Raw genomic sequence first — 22,801 nt, 5'->3', positions numbered from 1 at the left:
AACTTTTTCTACCTGCATTTGCAGCTTCAGGCTCAGCCCTTCCCCGGCCTGGCTGTGCTTTTGAGACAATCTTAGAAAACTCTTTAAATTCCAGATATGCTCGTTTTGTTCATAATTTTGCTAACCTGCTTTTGTCTTTAATTAGTAATCTTATAAAGCATTTGTATGGTGAAAAGACTGACAGACAATATAGAGGGGTTAAAGAAGAAAAACTTAAGCTGAATAAGAATGACAATCAACATAGTTCAAGACTCTGCCTCTTTTGCCATGGAAGGGTATATATTTTACAGAAATGTAGAAGTAAGCAGCAAGGTATTGATATGAGTATTGGGGATTTTAGATATCGGAATCAAAGGTGTTCTGAATTCACTCAGAGTATTAATATCAGTTCAGAGGTTACATAGGATTTCTATGCTATTACATATACATTTTGAAATTAATGGTATGGGTTTATTTTCATAGAGATTTTCATGCTTTTGAGATTGTGTTTTATATTTAGTTTTTAAAACAAGGAGAATATTTGTAAAAGCTTTTTATAGTCATGTGATCAAGTTTATATTTTATAATACTCTTATTAATATTAAGTTCACATTCATTTAGACTTCCTTAGTTTGAATTTCATTGTCTTTTATTGTTCCATGTGTATTTTCTTCTATTCATTTGTCTATCTAATTTTGAAACATTGCAAGATGGTTTTGATTTTATTATACAATGTTAATTCTAGGAGTATTGTGCTCCCATATTCTGAGTTGTTTGTTTTTGTTATTTTTTCTCAACTGATTATTTGATCAAACTCTTTAAAGCATTTCCCTGGCAAATTGGTTGCCATGGCAAGTGTAAATTGATTCTAGAAGTATTATTTTTGATAAGCATATTCCAAAAAAAAAAAAAAAAGAGGGGAACATTTGTAAAAGTTGTCTTTGAGATTGTGTTGTGCTTTAACTTGTATTTAAATATGTTCAGATTTTTCACAAAAGTAATTGTATACTAAGTAAAAAAAAAGATATTATTTGAAATTGTTGCATAACTATATATTGTGTTCTGAGTCAAGATGTATTCACATTTTTTGCAATCATTTATTATCCTCAATTTTTAAATCCATATGAGACTTGGATTATGGGAACTTATCATTTAAGACACTAATTACCTTTATTCTGAGTTATCAGATGCCAGTTGGCCAAGATGCCATCCAATCACAAGAGGAATACATGCAAGAGCAGACACTGAACTGTCACATGAGGGGAGACATGCATGAAGTCAAGGTATGGCCGAGGGAACGGCTTTTGACAAATGTTGAGGTTGGATTCTCTTGGTTTAATATTTTATTTTATTTTTCCCCACAATATTGTACAGATGGCTGGAAGTATTGATCCCACCCATCTCACTTCTACACCTGGCTTCTATGCTCCCTCCTATATGCCTGATGCCATGGACATCTCAATCCCATGCATCTGATTAAGTCTGACTCAGTTTCCTCTAATATGTTCGGTGGCATGGACATATATTCCATCCACCTATTTTAAGCCTGGCATACTGCATGGGCAGTACATATTGCTCAAATGTGGGAATGCTCATATCCCATCATTTCTCTGTTCTTTTTTGGTAACCCCCATAATTATCTCAGGTGTCATGATAAATAACAGTGTTGAATTTGGCCTTGACATCTGTTACTAATTATATTAGATTTTAAAATTTCTCATAATGGCATGAGGATAATTAGGCAGATGATGCAAAAAGTGATGAAACAAAGATAAAAATTATTTTTAATAATTAATATCGCAGCAATTGTCTTCTCAATTACCCTCCATAAGGGGGGACTATAGTAAGATTATAATTTTAAAGAATGTTTCAATTTTTGTTTTATTATATGTTTCATGTGTAACAACTAAGATTCTGTATTCCCTTAGACATGTTTTTGAGAACTTTCATTGTTTGATTTGATTATTGACAAAGCTGTTTTAAAGTTGTGTTAAGCTCAATTTTGTAGGAAATTTTCCTGGCTGATTACCAGCATCCACACATCAACCCCTGAAAAGACTTCCATTCCACGACTACACCTAGAGGACATCTGAGAAAAGACTTTCAGAGACTTTAAATGAACAGTTTTGATTTGTTGTTTTTGTTGTTTTTTCTCTTTCTGTTATAATATACACCATCTGTAACATGTATTCTCTGCAGAGGCCCTCCCTTTGCAAGACTAATGTCAAAGCGTCGGTTCATGAGGACAAAAAAAAAAATCGCCCCTCTGGACAAAACTTTCCTCTCTTCCTTTTCTATTGCATAAATCATTTTCCTGATTCTTTTCAGGGCATCCTGCACCAGTTCTTACAAGTCTTCTCTGGTTTCTATGAAACCATCCCTTTTTATTACTTCTCATAATGATATTCTAGTAAAAAAAAATGGAACACTTCACAAACTCATGTCATCTTTATACCAGAACCACACTAATCTTTTCTGTACTGTTCCAATTTTAGTACAGCATTTGTTCATTTGCTAAATTCAAAAGGATTACAATGTAAAAGATGATCTAAAGTGCCTCTGAGAATTTACTAAGTTTTGCCATAGTTTAAGTATAAGGAAGCCAAATCTTAACTCTGGCTTGAAAATAGGAGGAATATTATTCCTGGACTATTGCATCTCTTCCACTGATCCCATCTCCCTGAATTCAATAGCCCAAGTAGCCAGCAAAACAAATTAGTTTTTTTCATTTCTGGGGGCTTAAAAGTTTTTATTTAATCAAAAACAACAACAAAAAAAACCCTGGTATGTAGAGCTTTGACCAAAAAAATATTACTGGAAACTTAAAATATAAAATTAATGATCCTATTGACAATTAATAGAAGGTTTTTACTTTATTTAATAACATTTCAATCTATTATTTGTCATATCAAATGAGAATGTAGCTCAAAACCCCTCATTCAAGAAACATAAGTATTTTTCAAATCAAAAGCCCTTCAGCATGGTTCATAGACTTTCTATGAAGGATTTATCAGAAAACAAGGGTAAGGATTGTACAGGATAAAAGGATGAGGAAGAATACCAAAATACCATGCCTACTCTCCCCCCACAACACACACCTAGGCTAAGTTGATCACCTCAGGTTTTAGTACACTTTCTCAAATCACTTTAAGTTGCCTTTCTTCTCTGATTAGTACACTAGAGGGCGGAGCTTTAAATTCCTCCAAAAGCATTCCTTTTTAGAAGACTCACAACCTTTCTGCTACCTCCATCTGTAGCCCTGCTTGGTTTTGACTTCATGGAATACCATGCCCCTGGCTGCCCTGTTTCCTGGTCCCCCATACCCTTTTCAGTTCTGCCATTAGACTATAACCTCCTGGAGGACAGGCACTATCTCTTTTTCTTCCTAGTTTCTACATCACTTAGCATAGTGTCTGGCACAGAGTAGGTTCATAATATATGTGTATTGAATCAAATTGGGAATCCAGGTCTCACACTGTACTGGTGGGAGTTGGAGATTAACGGTCAGCATTTATGAGGCCACAGATCCATTGAACCATTGAAATGTAATATATAGTATGTTTTGTGCTAAAATCTAATCATTCCATTTGGGGCAAATGGATTTCACTATTCCCCATAATGATGATAAAAGGATAATTGTTCATGTTGTGGGAAAAATGTTCCACTTCATGAACAGTGCACTTGGTATATATGAATCTGATCATGCTAAGTATAAATCACATATTAAGTCTTCTGTCATATGTGTTTAACTAAATAACATTTGCCTTTCATCTTTTAAAAGAAATGCCCATATGTGAAGGCTCCAGATTTTTACAGAGAAACAAACGGACTCTGTTTAAAATCATATCAATCAACACGCTCCAAGTTAGTCAAGATTTTCACCAGGATATTTATTTACTGTTATAATTTTTAGAACACATTTCACTTGGTGCATTTGCTTTCCTTGCAGTTCTGTTTTAATTAACATTCTGAGGCAGAATGGTAAGAAAGAACATTGGAGCTAGAGTCAGAAGACATAGAATCTGATATTTACTACCGAGTTCACTTCAGGCATGTCACTTTCCTTCCCTTAACCTCAGTCTCCCCATCTGTAAAAACAGAATCCATATCTGACTATTTGGCTTTTATGAGGAATAGTCTGTCAGCCATAAAGCATTAACTATATGAACCCTATGGTAGCTAGATGATTCAGTGGAAAGAATATTGGGACTGGAGTCAGGAAAATTCCTCTTGAGGAGTCCAAATCTGGCTGTGTGACCCTGGGCAAATCACTTAACCCTGTTTGCCTCAGTTTTCTCATCTGTAAAATGAGCTAGAGAAGGAAATGGTAAACCACTCCAGTATCTTCGCCAAGAAAACCCCAAATGGGGTCACAAAGAGTCAGGCAACAACATACAAATGAAAGCCCTTATTCTCTCAATTAAAGCTTAAGTGTACACAAGAGAAGGAATTTCAGAAGAGGATGAAGACAAATGGGGCAGTAGTGTTAATACCAGCTTAAATTTAATGTATGGAAATATCAATATATTAAATTTAATATACAAATATATCACTTTAAAAAACCCAAACTGTATATAACATGTTCATTGTTTCATGTACAATCTCCTTTATGTCTTTTTTTCAGGAAGTTGAAATGCTCATATTTCTTAATATTTAAGGTAAAGATAAAAGGTAGGATTAAAAATATATGACATCTAGAGAGCTATAAGATTTTCATCAGCAAGGTAGTGCTGTGGAAAAAAGTGCTGCAACTGGAGTCAGGAAAAATCTGAGTTCAAATCCAGCCTCAGACACTTTATAGCTATGTGACCCTGAGTGCTTGAATGCTATCTACCTATTTTCTTCAACTATAAAAATGGATAATTATAAGACTACCTACCTCATAGAGTTGTTGTGGGGATCAGATGAAATATTTGTAAAACACTTAGCACAGTATTGGCCCATAGGCCAACACTTAATAAATTATTGTTCCCCAATATGTTCTTATTTAAACTGAAATGAGATGGGGAAGGGAATTAGCATTTATATAGTGCCTACTATTTGCTAGGTGTTGTGTAAGTGAATTTTTTTTTCTTAACAAATATTATCACATCTGATCCTCACAATAACCCTGTAAGGGAGGTGTTAGGATCCTCATTCTATAGTTGAGAAAATTGACCCAAACAGAAATTAAATGACTTGCTCAGGGTCACATAACTAGTAAGTCACTTAGTCTGGCCAGATTTCAACACATTCATGTCTTCCTGATTCCAGGCCCACTGCTCTATCCACAATTCTATCAGCTGCCTTGATAACAACATGTACTATTTTCTACTTCTGGTATTGAAAATTATGAATTAATGTTATGATTAATCATATTCATTAATGTATTTATTGTGAAGCACTGATTTTAGAGATGACAGAGCTGGAAGTGACCCTCGTCAAGGGGTTCATAGATCTCAAGGTCAGCTAGCTTGTTGAATTCATTTTGTGAATAAGGAACCTGAGGTCTAAGGAAATTAACTGACTTGTCCAAGATAATATGGGTAGCACGCAGCAGAAGGGTGATTTGACCCTTAGTCCTTGGTGGTTGTAGGGCCAGGGATGCCGACTCTCTCGTTCTCCCCCCCCCCCTTAATTTTAGAGTTGAGGAAACTGATCTCCAGAGAGTTTAAAATGATTTGTTCAAAGTCACTCCACAAGGTAGTCTCACAGTAGGGACTAAAAAAACTAGGTCTTAATGCTCTTAAGCTTACCTAGTACAATCTCCTGCACTACTAGGTTTCCAGACTTTTAAATAAATTTTACATAAATGTGTGCCTAGCATATGGCAGGGTGGGTGGGAATCTCTACTTATGCTTTGTATTATTCAGAAATGAATTCAGCAACTAATTTTGTACTTAAGTATATTAGGGAGATATTGGAAAGGATCTAGAGTAAAAGCAAGAAAGACAAGCTAACAAAACTTTTAAGATTGTGACTTAAACAAGATTGGAAGAACCAAAAATGGATCAATGGAAGAAAGTTGAAAATTTAAGCTTGATATAAATGGAATGTGGGTACGGACCAATAAGCATATCTCTGGGCACATAGTAAAAATTGAATAAGTGTTTGTTGATTGATTGATGAGGACCAAATCATCTGAGCATTCACAATATCCATTTAGAAGGCTACTGAGCTTGCTTCTAGAAACCTGTGATAGAAAGGCCCTTTTTCCTTCCTGCTTCAGAGAATTCTAGTTATTCTCTATTTGCTTTAAACATTCTACACTGTAATGCAAATCTTTTTAATTGGCTACTGAAGTGAAACTGAATGTGCACACTAAAGTCTTAAACATGCAAATTTTCTCCCTATTCACTGAGAGAAGAGTTATTGTTGGCCTCTGGATGAGAAGAAGGGACCTCAGGTTCTCTCTTCCACTCACCATATGCTATGAATTTATTGTATCTATTTTTCCTCTCTAAGTATTTTGTTCCTTCTTTCTTGATCTAAGGTAATTGAGTATTAAGACCAAATGGACCTGTGAGCTTGAAAAAATCAAAATAATTATGAAATAATGGCCAGCACTTAAAACTGGTTATATAGTACATTGGTATCTGTAGTAGTGAATTCTGATGATGAACTGACCCTGAGAAGCTGCTGGCTTGACCCATCCCAGGAGTAAATTGACCCAGCAACCCAGACACTTTGTCCTGTAAGAAAGGGAACAAATTGTTCATTGCTTGTGGCATACCCAGAAGTGAACTTGGTGGAGAGAATGTTGCATAGCCACCAGTGTAAGTTTGAACCCACTCTCCCCAGTCACTGATATGGTAGAAGACAGGATGTCTGCTCTTGATTTGGGGGTTGTTATACTACAGTTCTTATTATTCCCTTTTCAGTCCTATCCTTCTGTAAAAGCTAATTGTTAATTAGCTAAATTATATTGTGTTAATTAGCTAAATTATATTGGAGTGTTATCAATTTAGGATTGAAATTAGGGTTACATACTGAAAGGAGGCTTACAAGTTATAGTACTAGAAAGTATCCATTTTCCCCCAAAACAGCAATAAAATAACCCCTGGAGCAGCAAAACCCATAAAAAGACATGATGAGATTATTCTCCAGCCAAAGATAGCTTAGAGAGGGTGGTGCTGGGCTGCAAGAAGAGTCCAACTCTGTGATCATACCAACACAGACCACAGGCATTCTGTACCAGAGGAACTTAGCCCCAGCCTCTGAATCAGCTGTAGCAACCGTGTCTTCTGGAACTAAGCTTATGGCCAAGTGAGAGGGCTAAACGTCTGGCTGGGGTGGGGGAATAGAGGGGTATCTGCAGAACCTAAGGAGGAATTCGGCTATCCCACCCCAGTGGGGAACCAGGAAGAAATCTTGAGCAGGGGGAGGCCCAGGTAGGGAAGGGGTACAGGCTTGTTGGAAGCTAAGAACCACCACAGCACTCTGCTGGCTGGTTAATTAGCAAGTTGGCTTGGGACTATCTTCTGACCAGAGAACAGGACAGGCAAGAGAAAAAACCTGCTCTCCCTCAAACCAAAACACGTGGGACCCTCTGAAGCTTGGGACAGTATAGCTTGGAAGTAGGGCTCCACTGTAAGAGGGAGCTAAAAGTCAAGTAAAAGACTGTAAGATGAGCAAGCAAAGAAAGATGAGAACTATTGAAAGTTTCTTTAGCGTCAAGGAAGATCAAGGTGCATCCTCAGAAGAGGATAAAAACCTCAGGGCCCCTACATCCAAAGCTTCCAAGAAAAATATGAATTGGTCTCAGGCCATAGAAAATATCCATTTGGCAGCATTACCACTAGAATGATGAAGATAGAGGTAGCTAGCTGCTCCCGGAGGACCAACTTCCTAGAAGTCCAAGTTGCTTTGGTATACTGAGCCACAAAGCTTACATGAGGTTTTGAATGAAAAAAGCCCACCAGTGTAAACTTTCCAAAAGGAAAATAGAAGGCATCAACAGATAGTGTAATCTCCATCCCCGGAGGTCCTTAAGTGAAGGTTCTATAATAATTTGTAAAACTTATTCCAGAGGAAATTCCTTTTCATCTATGGGTTGAAATAGATGGGCAGTATTATACATCTACAATTCTTTGATGCAATGAACTATATGCATTAAGGATGGCAAGAGGGAGACAAGAGTATAACAGTTCTTGTAAGGAAGCTCAAGTATATCATGATAGTGTCTGTGAGGAATATATTTTTTCTTTTGTTTTCTATTCTTTTGTTTTGTTTTCTTTTGTTTCTTTTTTAAACTTTTCTTTTTATTTTTTCCACATCTTGGAATGTTTGCCAATTTGCTGAATGTGAGGTGAAGAGATGTGTTTTTCAACACATTCATTTCTGAATAAATCTTCCCCATCTCTTTTACCCCCAGAGCCATTCCTTGTTGCAAAAAAGTGGGGCAGGGGGAAATGAAGAGTTTAACAAAATTCAACATTCATAGAACATCCAACCGCTACTTCTGTAACAAAGGAAGTGAGAATAAATTTTCTCAACTCTTTTCTGGGGTCAAAATTGGGCATGATAACTGCATAGCCCTCAGGTGTTTTGTTTTTGTTTTTTAATTTCAATTTGCAATGTACTTTTTTTTTTTTTAGTCATTGTGAGTAGAATATTCCTGGATCTGCTTACTTAACTTCACATCACTTTGTACAAGTCATTCTCTTTATTCTTAGTATTCATGATTTCTCACAATATAGCAATAATCTATAACCTTCATACATGACAATTTGTTTACCATTCCATGATAGAAGAACATAGTATTACCTAGTGACCCAAAATGTGCTAATTTAAAATCTTAGAAAGTTGCCTAGAATACTGATTGATTGATTGAATAATTCGCCCAACCAGTAATGTAAAAAGCTAAAATTAAATCCAAGTTCTAGGGTCAGTTCTCTATCTGTTATTCCATGCTGCTTCTCTGGATCAATACTGTTGTTAACAGTTTGTAGTTCTTCTTTTAAAAACTCTTTCCTCATATCCTTGATAATTTTTTCCAGTAGGGAATGGCTTGGTCATGTACTGAGTGTCTCCAAAGTCTAAATGTTGATTTGATTTTAAAAGAACAATTGGAGATACCCTATATTTCTGATAACTTTCCTCAATAATCATTAATGGTTTAAAACTGCCCTAAGACATTTTGAATATCCTGGTAAAATAGGTACAGACCCCCATCAGATATATTTTATCTAATTTTTGACAAGCAATGGTTTTCCATCATACTTCAAGTGTATTAATTTTGTTTGATCAGTGACTTTTCTATTTTTATGTTATTAAAATTAATAATTTTATCTTTTATGATATTTTCTACCATTTATTTGCTTAGGAATTCAACCTTTGGTCATAGGTGGGGAAATTATCTAATCTAGTTCTCTCCTTATTTGTATGTGTATATGTGTGTGTGAACATGATCTTAACTTGTTGTTGAGATGTTGAATACATTTGGGACATATATAATCTAAGTTTATGTAGTGAACCTAATTTCTATGAGAGTGATTTCCAGTTTTTTTCAACAGTTGTCAAATAGGTAGTTCTTCTATAAATAGTTACATTCTGAACTTCATTAAATACTATATTATTGACTAGCATAGTACTCAATACATATTTAGTTGTTAATAAATTGTGGTAGAAAGGAAGAAAGAAAGAAAGGAAGGAAGGAAGGAAGGAAGGAAGGAAGGAAGGAAGGAAGGAAGGAAGGAAGGAAGGAAGGAAGGAAGGAAGGAAAGAGAAAATTAATGAATAAATGAATGAATGAATGAATGACAAAATCACAGAATGGAGGATCTGGAAAGTATCTAAGAAATTATCTTGTACCATCCTTTACTTAACAGATGAGGGAACTAAGGTCTAGAGAAGAGAGGTGACTTGTCCAAAGTCATACAACTAGCAAATAGTAGAGCCAGGATTCCCATCATACCACATTATCTCACCAAAATCTCTGAATTCTCTTGAGGTAACAATTTTCTTTGTGCTCATGTATGACATAGCCAAGGGAAAAGGTATTAAAAGTAGCATGTTTATTTAAAGTCAGAAACAGGAAGAAACATCATGCTTTAAGGGGGCTATGTGACATTTTTTAAATGGCATAGGAATGTCTAGTTTATTTGCAGGGGTCAGGGAGCACTAGAGAGGGCAGGAGATGAGGATAAAGAGTAAATAGTCATTTGTATGAGAGGATTTAAGGGCATTACTTTCAGAAAAAAAGAGAACAGACTAAATGGTGGCATAATTCTACATTAACTTCCCACAGGCCCATGATTCCCACCACCAATACTAGAAGCACAAGGTTTGGTATATGACGGTACTTAGCAAATGCTTATGAAGCACATTGTAAAATCCTCCCCTTTCCTACATTGCACCTGCTACCAACCCATTCCCATCTCTCCTCCTCCTTCACCAGGGTGTTAACTACTCTATAAATGTAAAAATAAACATGCTACCTAGGAAACTAAGCTCTTATGTCTAGGCTGAATTCCAAATGAAATGTGAATGTTGCCTTCCAAAAATTTCAACCTGTGAGGTTTTCTTGTTTGATGCTGGTCATAACCATCTTTAAATTAATACATATGTACACATATGGATACAGTACCTGCCCAGATTCTCAAGGCATATTTATGCTTTTCACAGGTCATAGGGTCACTGGGCCATAGATTTAGAACTAGAAGAAGCCTTGGGAAATATCAAATCCAACTGTGTTATTTTACAAATAAGAAAACCAAGGCACAAGATGTCTAAGTGACTTATCCAGGGTGACACAGAACTAGTAAGTCTATGGAATTTGAACCCAGTTCTTCTAGAACTCTATCTATCACTGCCGTGTTGAGCTATACAACCTGGGGTGAGCTGACCTGTGTCTTGATGTACAAAATAAGTATCTTGTAGCTTGGTGTTCTAAAAAGATCACTGACACTGAAATCATATAACTTGGGTTCAAATTGTGGATCTAATTCTAGCAGTATCGCCACTGGTGCATCACTTAACCTCTCTAAACATCAATTTATTATCTGTATGATGAGGGAAGTCATACTTATTTCAGCCTAACTTACAGGGTTTTTGAGGAGAAAGGGCTTAATAACTTTAGATGGCATCAAGAGAAAAAAAGGATCCAAGAGAAAACTAGCTTTTCCACATAAACATCAACAAGTATCTGAAAATGGCTCTATAAATACCAATAATAATTAAAAATACTAAAGTAAACTCCACTACATAGTTTAGTAATTTGCAAAAAAAAAAAAAAAAAAAAAAAAGGTGAATTGAAGAGGTTGAAGTCTGGCAGAGATGTCACACTAGAGAAGCTAGAACCAGTTCAGATAAATGCAGAATTGGGTGGTGGTGGTGGGGGGGGGAATTGGATATTTTAAAGGAAAACAACAAAAAGGTTTTTGCTTGTTTGTTTGCTTGTTTGTTTGTCTTAACAGGGCTAGAAGCTAGCAAAGGTGTGTGGAGGATGGATTTGTGGTATATTGTGGTGTCAAAACTTACAATTATCCTTTTTGTTCAAGACGTAATTCAACACCTAGTGTTTTCACTTTACCATCTGGTTCTAATAGATTTGGGTCATTTTCTTTTATAAATTCTCAGGGAAAAAAGTTAAGCTTTTTGGTTTGGTGTTGGTTTTTACGAAATCCAATGGTTCCTAAATTATCTCTGTTTGACCTATTTTATAGGCCAGTTTATTTATTTTGGGGGGTGGTATTTTCCATTTTCTTCTATTGTTTTTAAATATTTGTCCTAATACTTTACTCTTTTTTTTTTCTTTTTTGCTTGGGGCAATGACGGTTAAGTGACTTGCCCAGGGTCACACAGCTAGTAAGTGTCAAGTGTCTGAGGCCAGATTTTAACTCAGGTCCTCCCGAATCCAGGGCTGGTGCTTTATCCACTGAAGAACTTAGCTATCCTGTCCTATAATACTTTGTGTTTGACTCCAATGCTTCTCAGAAAAGTAGCACAAACTCCTTTGAATAGACTTGAAGCCAGGCAGCACCCTAACCCTGACACTACAAGCCAATATTAGCTCTGATAACTGAGTGCCTGAAGATAGATTACAGCCCTGGCCTGTCAGTATACAAGAGAAGGACAAGACAATCAGCCCCACTCCACCAAGAGACAATGGAACATAAAGAAAAAGCCCACACAGGCATTTAGCACCTGGCTGCCAGGGTTGGGATAGCTTTACAGGAGACCTGAAGCCAGCACAATTTTCACCAAATCACTGGGACTTAAGTTCAAAGCAGGGGATAGAATCAACTCTGTTTTGTGGATCATGAAAAGAGAAGGAGAAAGAGACTAGACAAAGCCTGAACTCTCAATGGGCCAGCAGGAGATGGAGACAAAAGTCAGAATTTAAGGAAGCAGAGAGGCCTGGTACTGATCAGGTTGTGCAGATCAGTGATGACAGCAACATCCATCATATGGAGAAGACAGGACCAAACAGGGCTCAACTACCCATATAAGAGTTTGGGACTAGATGGTGGGGCCCTAGACAATAATAGAAGTGGGGAAGGTTGTGGGGGAAAGACAATGAATTTAGCTTTAGACACGTTGAGTTTAAGATGTCTATAGGACATCCAATCTGAGATATCTAATAAAAAATCAAAGATGCAAGACTAGAAGTTTGCTCAGTCAGTACATTTAAGGATCATCAGAAAAGAGATGATAATTGAATTCATAGGAACTGAGGAGATGATCAGTTGAATTATGAGCAAATTACTTGACCTCCCTGCCTCAGTTTCCTCAGACATAAAATAATAGGGTTGTATTAGATGATCACTAAGATCTCATCCAACTCAGACATTCTAAAATTCAGTTAAACCCACATTTTAAAGAGGTAATAGTTCTCCTGTTTTTCTTATTTTGTTCTTATTGTAAATCAGAATAATAATGTATTAAGTACTTTACCATATGCCAGGCACTGTGCTAAGCAGCATATGTAAAAATTAATCCCTCAAGGAGCCATCTTTCTGTTGTTTTTGCTATTGTTGTTGTTTTCCTTTGGGGCAATGAGGGTTAAGTGACTTGCCCAGGGTCCCACAACTATTACGTGTCAAGGGTCTGAGGCTTTATCCACACTGTGCCACCTAGCCTGGATTTGAACTCAAGTCCTCCTGAATTCGGGGCTGGTGCTTTATCCACTGTGCCACCTAGGTGTCCCCAAGGACATTTGAAAAATGGCAGAAGACTACACATAATAGGGAGCTGAAAGGAGAAGGAAGGTACTCAGCTGGGGGAGGTAGCAAAGGAGGCCAGCTGAGTTTGGTTAGAAATAAGCTTAGCTACTGTGGGTCCTTCCTTAAATGGATTTGGGGAAGGAGGGAAAAATCCACTAATGGAAAGAGGAGACTGAGAGCAGGGGTAGAGAAGTTGAGCTAGGTAGAAGATTCAGGGTTAGATCCCCTTTGCCATGCATTTTATTTTGTACAGTGGCCTCCTAGAAATGGGACAAAATAGGCTGAGAAGTTTCCATGATGCTTAACCATAAAACAGTTTCCAGGTGGTCACTGGATGGATCTTTCTATCCTAGTGCCTGCCACAGTACCTGGAACCTAGTGGTTGTTTAATAAATGTTTGTTGATGAATTGATCTATGATTCCTTTCCCACTAGGAAAAGTTCAAAATTTAAAAGGTCACACTGGGAGGAATGTTTATTTGACATCTGCCCATGGTCAACTGTTTTTTCAACAATGCTCACTGCTGCTTAGGGAGTGAAGCCAGTTAGTCAATGAACATTTATTATACACTTACTATATGCCAGGGATTTAAATTACCAGTCTAGGTCCATAACTACGTTATAGGACCCACGCAACCTTTATTCTAGAGCTAAGTCATTTATGGAAAATCTTTACCTTTCATTTTTTTGTTTCCACTGTGGCTTTAGACACACTTTAGCAATTCTGTTGCTTGTTAGTTCTAATGCCAGAAAGTTGAATGGCTAAGACATAAGCAGTTTTACTTGTTAGCATCTTTGGAAGGAAGTAAGGTTTAGTGGGATGGAAACTAATGCCTAGAGGAGGGATAATGACTTCCCCAAAGTCGTTCACTACTAAGTTGCAGGGCTAAGAACTGAATAAGCAGTCCGACCCTAATTCCACACTACTTCCTCCAGAGATAAGGCCAGAATCTCAAAGTAAAAGACAGAACTGCTCTGAAGATGGATATGGGAAAAGAGGATGAGAAAGGAACTTTCTCTACCTTCCTTTCTTCTGAAGGAAGAAGAAGCTTGACATATGTCATGCATCACAGCTCCATGATCCATGATCCATCTAGGAAATTACTCTTATGTGTTGCTCTGAGCAGTGGAACTGGTTGCTAGACATTAGAGCCTGGCTTCAACTCCAAAATCCTTTATTTTGTGTCTAGAGAGCTACTTTTTTTCTCTTTTCCTATGTTTCCAGTTATGAATTTGAAGAAACAATGACTGCATGCTTCAAAAAATGAACTTGAAATATACATTTGAGCTGCTTGCTGTAATGCAGAAAGAAAAAGTGACACATTATCTCTGTTCCACAATGAGAGGGGCCTCCAAAAATTATGTTCCAGTTGAATGTGAAGCATATGATTTTCCCAAGTCCTTTCATATTCCTTCTAGGTTATGCATTTTCAAGAGTGTTTCAGAAGCAGACAGAATATCAATGTTCCATTTATTTTTTAAATCTTAAGTGACCATTTCAAAAAGATTTCAATGCAATTATCCCATGGACAGCCAAATTACAAAGGTAAATGTATTTCAGCTGCTATGAGGCATCCATGGATGATTGGGCCCATGGTGTAAGTGTCTATATGTTCTCCTTCTTCTGTGGTGGGTGAACTAATGAACACTGTGACAAGGTCTGGCTTGGAAAATCACTTTGCAAAGGGTGATAGAAAGCAGGTTCTCAAAAGCCCAGCTCTACAATGTGGCCTTTGCATTTCTGAGTTTCTTAAAACTCCCTTTTAGGTCTTTATAAAAAAGCACAACTTCAACTAAGTTAGACCTTAATGAACTGTGACAACTGCAGATTCAGACATTCTTTTCAAAATCTAGGTTTACTCAGGGATCTGTGTAAATTTGGGTGATTTGAGTTTATTAAATATCTTCCTTGACATCAAGGACCCAACCTCTACCTGCTGATTTATGCACCGACCCCCCCCCAGCCCAGTTTCTTAAAGTTGCCAAAAGGAATTTTATACTTCACTACAAAGAAATCCATGAAAGGACATCCTTGTTGATTTCTTTCATGGGACTCACTGGGTTCTCTTTTCGTAGTACTGATTTAAGGTAAAGGTACCAGTATTAGAAAATATTCCATATCAGTACTTCTTTGTCAACTTTTAAGGTCAGCCATATGTGAGTGTTTTAAAGCCCCTCCTTTTCTTTTTCTAGTGTCTTTGTGATCAGTTTATCTTTGTATTCTTCACTCAATTTCCTTATTCAACTTACTTTTGGCATGAGAAAATTTAAAAATATATATATATATATCAGTGAGATGTTATGCCTCAACTAGTTCCTCAAATTGGAAAAGAATGTGTTGGTCAAATGCAAATTCTCAGATACAGGAGAAAAATTGGACCATGCCCCGACCAGTACATAGAGATTTGTTTTCAAACTTTTTTGCTTCAGATTTAACACTATTTGCATTCTTCTGCAATAACCATATTAAGACCTTGGCATAAATGGCTTGGTGTCTGCCTACTGGCAAGAACAGAACACGCAGAAACATTTTCATGTTTGGTTGTACATAAGGGCTATGTACTATAGATTACAATGAGAGGAAATATGGTAGCATAGTGGAGTGGATATTGAGGTCAGCCCTGAAGATAGGAAAGCCTGAAAACAAGGCCTTCTTCTGACACATAATACCTATGTAACCTTGAGAAAGTCACAACCTCTTAGTGTCCCAGACAGTTCTCTGACTCAAAGTTGAAAGCTATTTGCTGATTTCCACTGATAGGGAGAATATCCTAATTGGGAATCATTTGAACCAATAAAATAAATATATGAGGAGAAAAAAAATCAACAACATAGAGACTATTATTATATCTAAAACCAATTCATCATATCTAGGACCAAATTACCAAAAATGAAGCAAAGAAAACAAAAACAAAAGCAAAAATAGTCAACCTTGTTTGCAAACATCATTCAGATGTTAAAGCCTAGTTAAACCTTATATAACTTTATTAAAGAATTCCTAAAGAGGGGTCAATAAAACATGTTTGAGGGTTCCTAGTTTCTATGACATTCTTATTCTTTTCCATCCCTTAGTAGTTCAGAAATTAAAGGATAACTATTAGGGAGTATAAAGGTATAATAAAGGTGCCTTTTTGGTAGCACAAGGACCAATTCAGGTCCTACCTCTTTTTCCATATCAACTTTCTTGCACAAGGACCTATTTCTCTTATCTCTGGATGTTGGTTGAAGTTAGAGATTATTTTGGTGCTCACTGGGCCTTTATTTCAGATTGTTCTTGTTCCTTTCAGCAGATCATAAACTAGAGGGTGTTGGCATAGGAAGGAAGGGAGCAGTTTTACAGACCTATGGTTAATAAATTTCATTAGGAGTTCACCACCAATTGAAATTCTGATAATTTTAGAAATATGCCTGAGGTACTGAGAGGTTAAGTGAATTGCTCATGTTTATACAGCTAGTGTGTGTAATATAGGGGTTCTTTCTGTGTGTCATGGCACAAATAGTCTAATAAAGCCTATGGATCCTTTCTCAAAATCATATTTTAAAATGCATAAAATTATAAAGGAAAATAATTGTGCTAAAATACAGTTATCAAAATAATTTAAAGAAACCAATTCACAATATTTCTAAAAAGGGATCCATTTTCTCCAGGTCAAGAACCCTTTTGAAGGACAAAAGACCTGAGAAGGGTTTCCCTGATATCCTGGCTAACCCTTTATCCCTTCTACTAGATTATATCTCTCACAAATATAAATGACACATTTATAAAGGAAATAGTGCTCATCTGCCTCACTGCAGAGACATGTCTGTGGTCTTGCAATGCTATGACCAGAGAAGAAGCCATTTATAACTTTCTTTGAAGCATTGCTTTAGGAAATGATCTTCCAACATTTGGGGGTGTCAGGCTGCACGAGACTATGTCTATCATTTTTAAAGAGGCTTAACATGGGATGGCAGGAAAATTGGATCCACACTGCTTTTAAAACTAGCAGCCCAAAATTTATAGAGAGCTTCCCTATAGTAAAAAAAAAAAAAATGTATTTCAAGAGCTAAGTAATGAGCACTGCTGAATGGAACACACCAAAGCAATCTTTTTTTTTTTAAAATTGATTTATTTGTTTTTAAGAAATCCTGAAGGTCCTCACAGTAGAGAGATCAGGCCCTTGACACTGCTCTGAAGTTTTAGTCAAAAATGCAAGGCAATCTCACTAGATTTCATCTATGGGGCCATAGCCTATAACACTAAAAGGATGTTCATTGGCACATTCACCCTCCTCCAAGAATGATGACCACCAGTGTCAGCTATTACTGTACTTCCCATCCTGTAGGCTCTTAGGGGGCTCTTATAGCAATGTCCAGAACTTCTCTGCCAGCTGGTGAACAGAGAACCCTTCTGGCTATGTCTTTTTTTTTTTTTTTGGCGGGGCAGTGGGGGTTAAGTGACTTGCCCAAGGTCACACAGCTAGTAAGTGTCAAGTGTCTGAGGCCAGATTTGAACTCAGGAATTCCTGAATCCAGGGCCGGTGCTTTATCCACACTGCGCCACCTAGCCGCCCCCTATGGCTATGTCTTGCCAAAGGTTCAATTCTGGGTGAGACGGGGAGGGTCAGGTGTTGCTCCTACCCTCCCTTTCTTAAAGTCAGGTTGAGGAAGAAGTGGGCTTGGTAATATACAACTCTACTCTGAAGTAAAAAGAATCTTAACCCTTTCATTGAATAATTCTTTTTTTTTTCTTTGCATGGCTATGAGGGTTAAGTGATTTGCCCAGGGTCACATAGCTAGTAAGTGTCAAGTGTCTGAGGTCATATTTGAACTCAGGTCCCCCTGAATCCAGGGTCTGGGCTTTATCCACTGTACTACCTAGCTGCTCCCTGAATAATTCATTTTTAAGGCAATTAACAGTAATAAGAATCATTAGAAGTATGTAAATATATCAGTTGCAGTGTTGAAAGGGACTGAGTATTGAATTATTTAATTATCAGAAAATTAATGCCTCCAAAAAAGGTTAATTTACTGCCTCCAAGTTTCTTTTTTTTTTTCTTTTTCAGGGCAATGAGGGTAAGGTGACCTACCGAGAGTCACACAGTTAGTAAGTGTCAAGTATCTGAGGCCGGATTTGAATTCTGCTCCTCCTGAATCCAGGGCTGGTGCTTTATCCACTATGCCACCTAGCTGCTCGCCCAAGTTTCTTTTTAAAATGAATCTTACTCATGGCACCACAAAATGATATCAGCCCTAGATATATGTGGTACAGTGGAAAGAACAAAGGCTACATAGTCTCCAGATACAGGTTCAATTCCTTCCTCTGACAGATTACCTGTGTGACATTGGGCAAGTCCCTTAGCTTCTCTGCCCCTTAGGATCACTGGCCAAAAACCTTCTAAAACATTTTCATTTTTCAAACATTATTAATAAATTATTACTTCCAATAAATCCTGACATCTCAGCTGAGTAAGACTATTGGGATTCAGGACTCTAGCCCTCTTCTACAAGACCTTTCTGGATGATATTTTGTAGAGTTCTTAGCACAGCATGCTTTTTTTCTATTAAGATTCCCCAAGTACTTAATCTTTCAACTTTCACAGATTGTTCAAGCACAGAAGATTAGTTAGTCCACTCAGTCCTTAAATTAATCTAAAAATAATAATCCTCCTCAAAGCTTTGTTGCTGTATTGGCAGTCATCTCTAATCCCTACCTCCAAAATCAGGACATGGTTCTGCTTGAAATGCCATGTAATTGAAATTACAAGCTTTGTGCTCTGCCTGGAAGCCAGCCAGCACTCTTAAACCAGCTTTTAGGAAGCATCTATGGAGCTGGTTTCCACCATACTGCAATGTGGGATGAATTATGGCTGATGTTCCTATTTACCCAGGACTAAAACCAGACTTCAATGCAACCTGTATTCTTTAAAATAGTGGGAGCACCACAATAGATCACCTTCCCCAGTTTCTCTTCCTAATATCTATGCTTTGATTTTAACCCCTTTTGAGGAAAAGTTACTTGCATGTAGTTGAATCATGACAAGGACTAGACATGTTATGTCACTGATGGTGAAGGTCTATATCGATCTCCTGAAAACTGGTTTATCTAATTCAAAGAGGCTCTTCATAAAGTCAACCACCCTTTGGCAAATAATTTTGGCTACAGTAGCTTATGAAGTCTGTCTGTTGAGAGGTAGAAGTGTCACAGCCTACAGTAATGGAGGGACAAGTTACATAGAGGGAATCATGGTTCTTTGGAACTATTGAAGTTTCCAAGAATGACCTGGTCTTCTTGTCATCCAATCAATAAGTTTTTTTTTAATTACCTGCTAGGCACTATGCCAAGGGCACAAAGGTAAGGACAAAACCCCTGCCCTCAAGGGGCTTCTTTTCCCTTCTTAGATCATTCTCTTTACTTTTCTCTGTTCTACTAACTCTGAACATATCAGATATTATACTATAATCGAATTGGTCAGCACATACCTAGAGCATTTCAAGAAATAGGGCATTAGGCTCAGGAAAAGTTGAACTATTTATCCTGCCTGTGTATTGTGTTTTTATCTGAATTTTAGATTGTCACCAAATGGTGAGTGCTTTTGGCGACATATATGCTACAAGTTAGTATTTAAAGCACCTCTCCTTTAAAGAAGTCATTGGGCTTTATATATCAACACATAACTAGTCATCAGAAAACATGGGTATAAATAATTATTCCATCATTGTGGCAAGACATTTCCCTTTCTGGATCTCATTTCCCCATCTGCAAAAGGCCAGTGGAATTTCTTCATAGTGTTATAGCAGCTTTAAGACTGCTATGGCACTCATTATTATATAAAGGTATTAGGTTATCAAAGTTTGCTTAAAGACCTTGACTCTATTATATATATGCTTTCTGAATCTGAATTTCAGAATGCATATGAAATTCCCCATTAAACAAAACATGCAGCAAAATCCAGCATGGTATCAGAGGAGGTAAGAAGCAGCATAGTGGAAAGAGTACTGTATTTGAATTCAAAGGACCTAGGTTTGAATGTTGGTTCTGCCATTCTCTGTGTGACCATGAGTAAATCACTCAGCTGGTTTAAGCCTTAGTTTCCCCATATAAAAAGTGAAAGTAATGGATTAGTTGATCACTAAAATTCTGTCCATCTCTAATCCCTATGATTTCTTTTTTTCCTTTAATGTATTCAAAAGGAACCCGAACATTTTCCCATTAAGTTATTGGTCTCTTTGGTCAATAGGGGGAAAATAGCACATGAATAAAAGCATGGTTCAAAATAGCTGAATATATTTTCAATCTTTTTTGTTCAACAAGGTTATGGCACTTCAGTTCACAATAGTATTCATTTAGGGTCATAACAGAAGTAGATATGAATACATAGTTGCCATATTGTTGCTCTTTCCTTTCCATTTCTATTGTCATTATCATATGCCAAATACTCAACACGTCGTGCTTGGCTTACTGAAACCATTCTCACTGCCTCTTCCAAGACCTGTGACATCCAATCCCTCTACTATCACACTAATTTCAACATGGCACTTGATTCCTATAGGGACTTTCTGCTCTGGTCTGCACATTTCTCTTAATTATGACTTGAGATCCTAAAGCATTTCTAGCCTTTGCATTATTGCTCATTAACTGTTTCGTGAATTTTGCTGTGAGATTTTAAGCTCCTTGAGGTCAAGGTCTATATCCTATACTTGTTTCTCTCCTCCTCAGTTCTATTGCAATGCCTTGCATCTAGTAAGCATTTATTAAATATTGATTGATTTAATAAGAAGTGCCCACAGAACAACTGGAATTTTACTAGATAAGATGACTTTTATAAAGTTGGTAGAAATGATAGAATAGAGATAGGATTGAAGCTGAGATTTCACTTATGTAGGGGAAAATCAAGTCACATCATAATGTAAAAGTGACCACCAGATTCTCAGATTCTCAAATAGTCTTTGGAAAACAAGTCAGAAAACACCATTCCAGATATTCATGTGAATTATTTGGGAACCTTTGGTTCAGACAATGTCTAGCTTTAGGACATCCAGGACACATAAGCAACTTTCATTGATATATATGTATGTATGTATTTAAGCCTTTATTTCAATGATGCCCAAAATATTTTTGTTTTTCAGTAAAAAAAAGTTCACTTCTTTGGATTCAGCCAAAGGAAAGGAAGTGATAGTCCAATCTTTGCACATGTGTTGACAATAATAAGAATGAGAACTTGTCAATTTTGCAATTTACTTGCTTTCATGATACCACAGGAAGTTGTAGCAACTCTCCTTCAGGACACAAGGCTACTGGTGAATTACATTGTGAAAAAAGGCTGAAAAATCCAGTCATTTGGATCTTTCCAAATATATGGTTGCTTTAGTCAAGATCATAGACTGAAGTTTTAATTTTTCATCTGTATGCTCTTGCATCTAATAAAAATAATGCTCCTGTTTGGAGAAGTAGTGTCATTGGAATTATTTTTGAAGTCCTATGAAAGGGTACTTCATCACTCTTCTCCATGTCTTTTCACTGACCATTCTCCCTTCTTGGAAACACTATCTCTTCACCACCAAAAGAGGAAATTGGTTGAAAGGGGAGAATAACTAATTACAGGTGAAAAGGACCTTAATTAGAAGCATCTAATCTAACTTCCTCATTTTGTAATTAAAGAAACCAAAGCCTAGAGAAATTAAGTGACCAGTCCAATGTCATACAGTTAGTAAGTGGCAAGAGCAAGGATTTGAGTCCAAGTTCTCAGATTCAAAATCCAACAATAAGCCAAGCTGCCTAAATCTCACTCTTTGCCCTGAGGATGATAAGATAGGAGAGGGAGAAAACATTTGAATTTTTGAATCATAATATGTACAATGGGCTCAAGGTTTTTTGTAAAGGTCTGTTCAATAATCATGCCCTTTGGCTTAGTTTTGTTCCTGTTGTTGTTTTTGTGTTTATTTGTTTTTCCCCACCAATTGTCTGCACAGAAGAGGCAAAGAGATTTAAAATTGAGAAACTTCAACCATTGGTTCTTAATCATTCTCAAGTCATGGACCTCTCTGGTAGTCTGTGGAAGCCAATGGATCCCTCCTCATAATAGTGTTTTTAAAAAAATACAATAAAATACACAAAATTAGAAAGGAGGCAAATCACATTGAAATATAGATATCAAAATATTGTTTTAAAAATAACAAGTTCGTTCCAAATATTCTGGAGATCAATTTCGAAGTATGCCCAAAGGGCTATAAAACTGTGAATACCCTTTGACCCATCAATAACACTATTGGATCTGTATCCCAAAGAAATCATTAAAAATGGAAAATGACCCACATGTACAACATATTTATATTAGCTCTTTTTTGCAGTGGCAAAGAATTAGAAATTGAGGGGATACCCATCAATTGGGGAATGGCTGAACAAGTTGTGGTATATGAATGTAATGAAATACTATTGTGTTATACCAAATGGTGAGAAGGTGGATTTCAGAAAAACCTAGAAAGACATACATGAACTGATGCCAGGAGAACATTGTATACAGTTACAGCAACATTGTGTGATGATCAGCTATGATAGACTTAGCTCTTCTCAACAATAAGATGTTCCAAGAAAAAACCAAAAGACTCATGAGGGAAAATGCTCTCCACATCCAGAAAAAGAACTATGGGGTCTGTATGTAGATTATACACACTATTTTCATTTTATTTGTAGTTGTT

At 36.8% G+C, this 22,801-nt stretch overlaps 1 protein-coding gene and 1 non-coding gene across 6 annotated transcripts in view; both read right to left on the bottom strand.

The window, feature by feature from the left end:
* C1H8orf34 (chromosome 1 C8orf34 homolog) overlaps nucleotides 1-22,801 on the bottom strand; it is a 457,453-nt gene that overhangs the window by 59,800 nt on the left and 374,852 nt on the right. The gene's annotated exons all lie outside the window — the stretch shown is intronic.
* Nucleotides 2,394-2,500, bottom strand: LOC122737737. Its single transcript, XR_006354526.1, has one exon. It is a non-coding gene; the product is annotated as a U6 spliceosomal RNA (small nuclear RNA).

The sequence above is a fragment of the Dromiciops gliroides genome, chromosome 1 (assembly GCF_019393635.1).
Source record: "Dromiciops gliroides isolate mDroGli1 chromosome 1, mDroGli1.pri, whole genome shotgun sequence".
NCBI classification, from domain to species: domain Eukaryota; kingdom Metazoa; phylum Chordata; class Mammalia; order Microbiotheria; family Microbiotheriidae; genus Dromiciops; species Dromiciops gliroides.
Note: the sequence above shows the minus strand (reverse complement) of the source record. Positions and strands in the feature narration are given on the sequence as shown.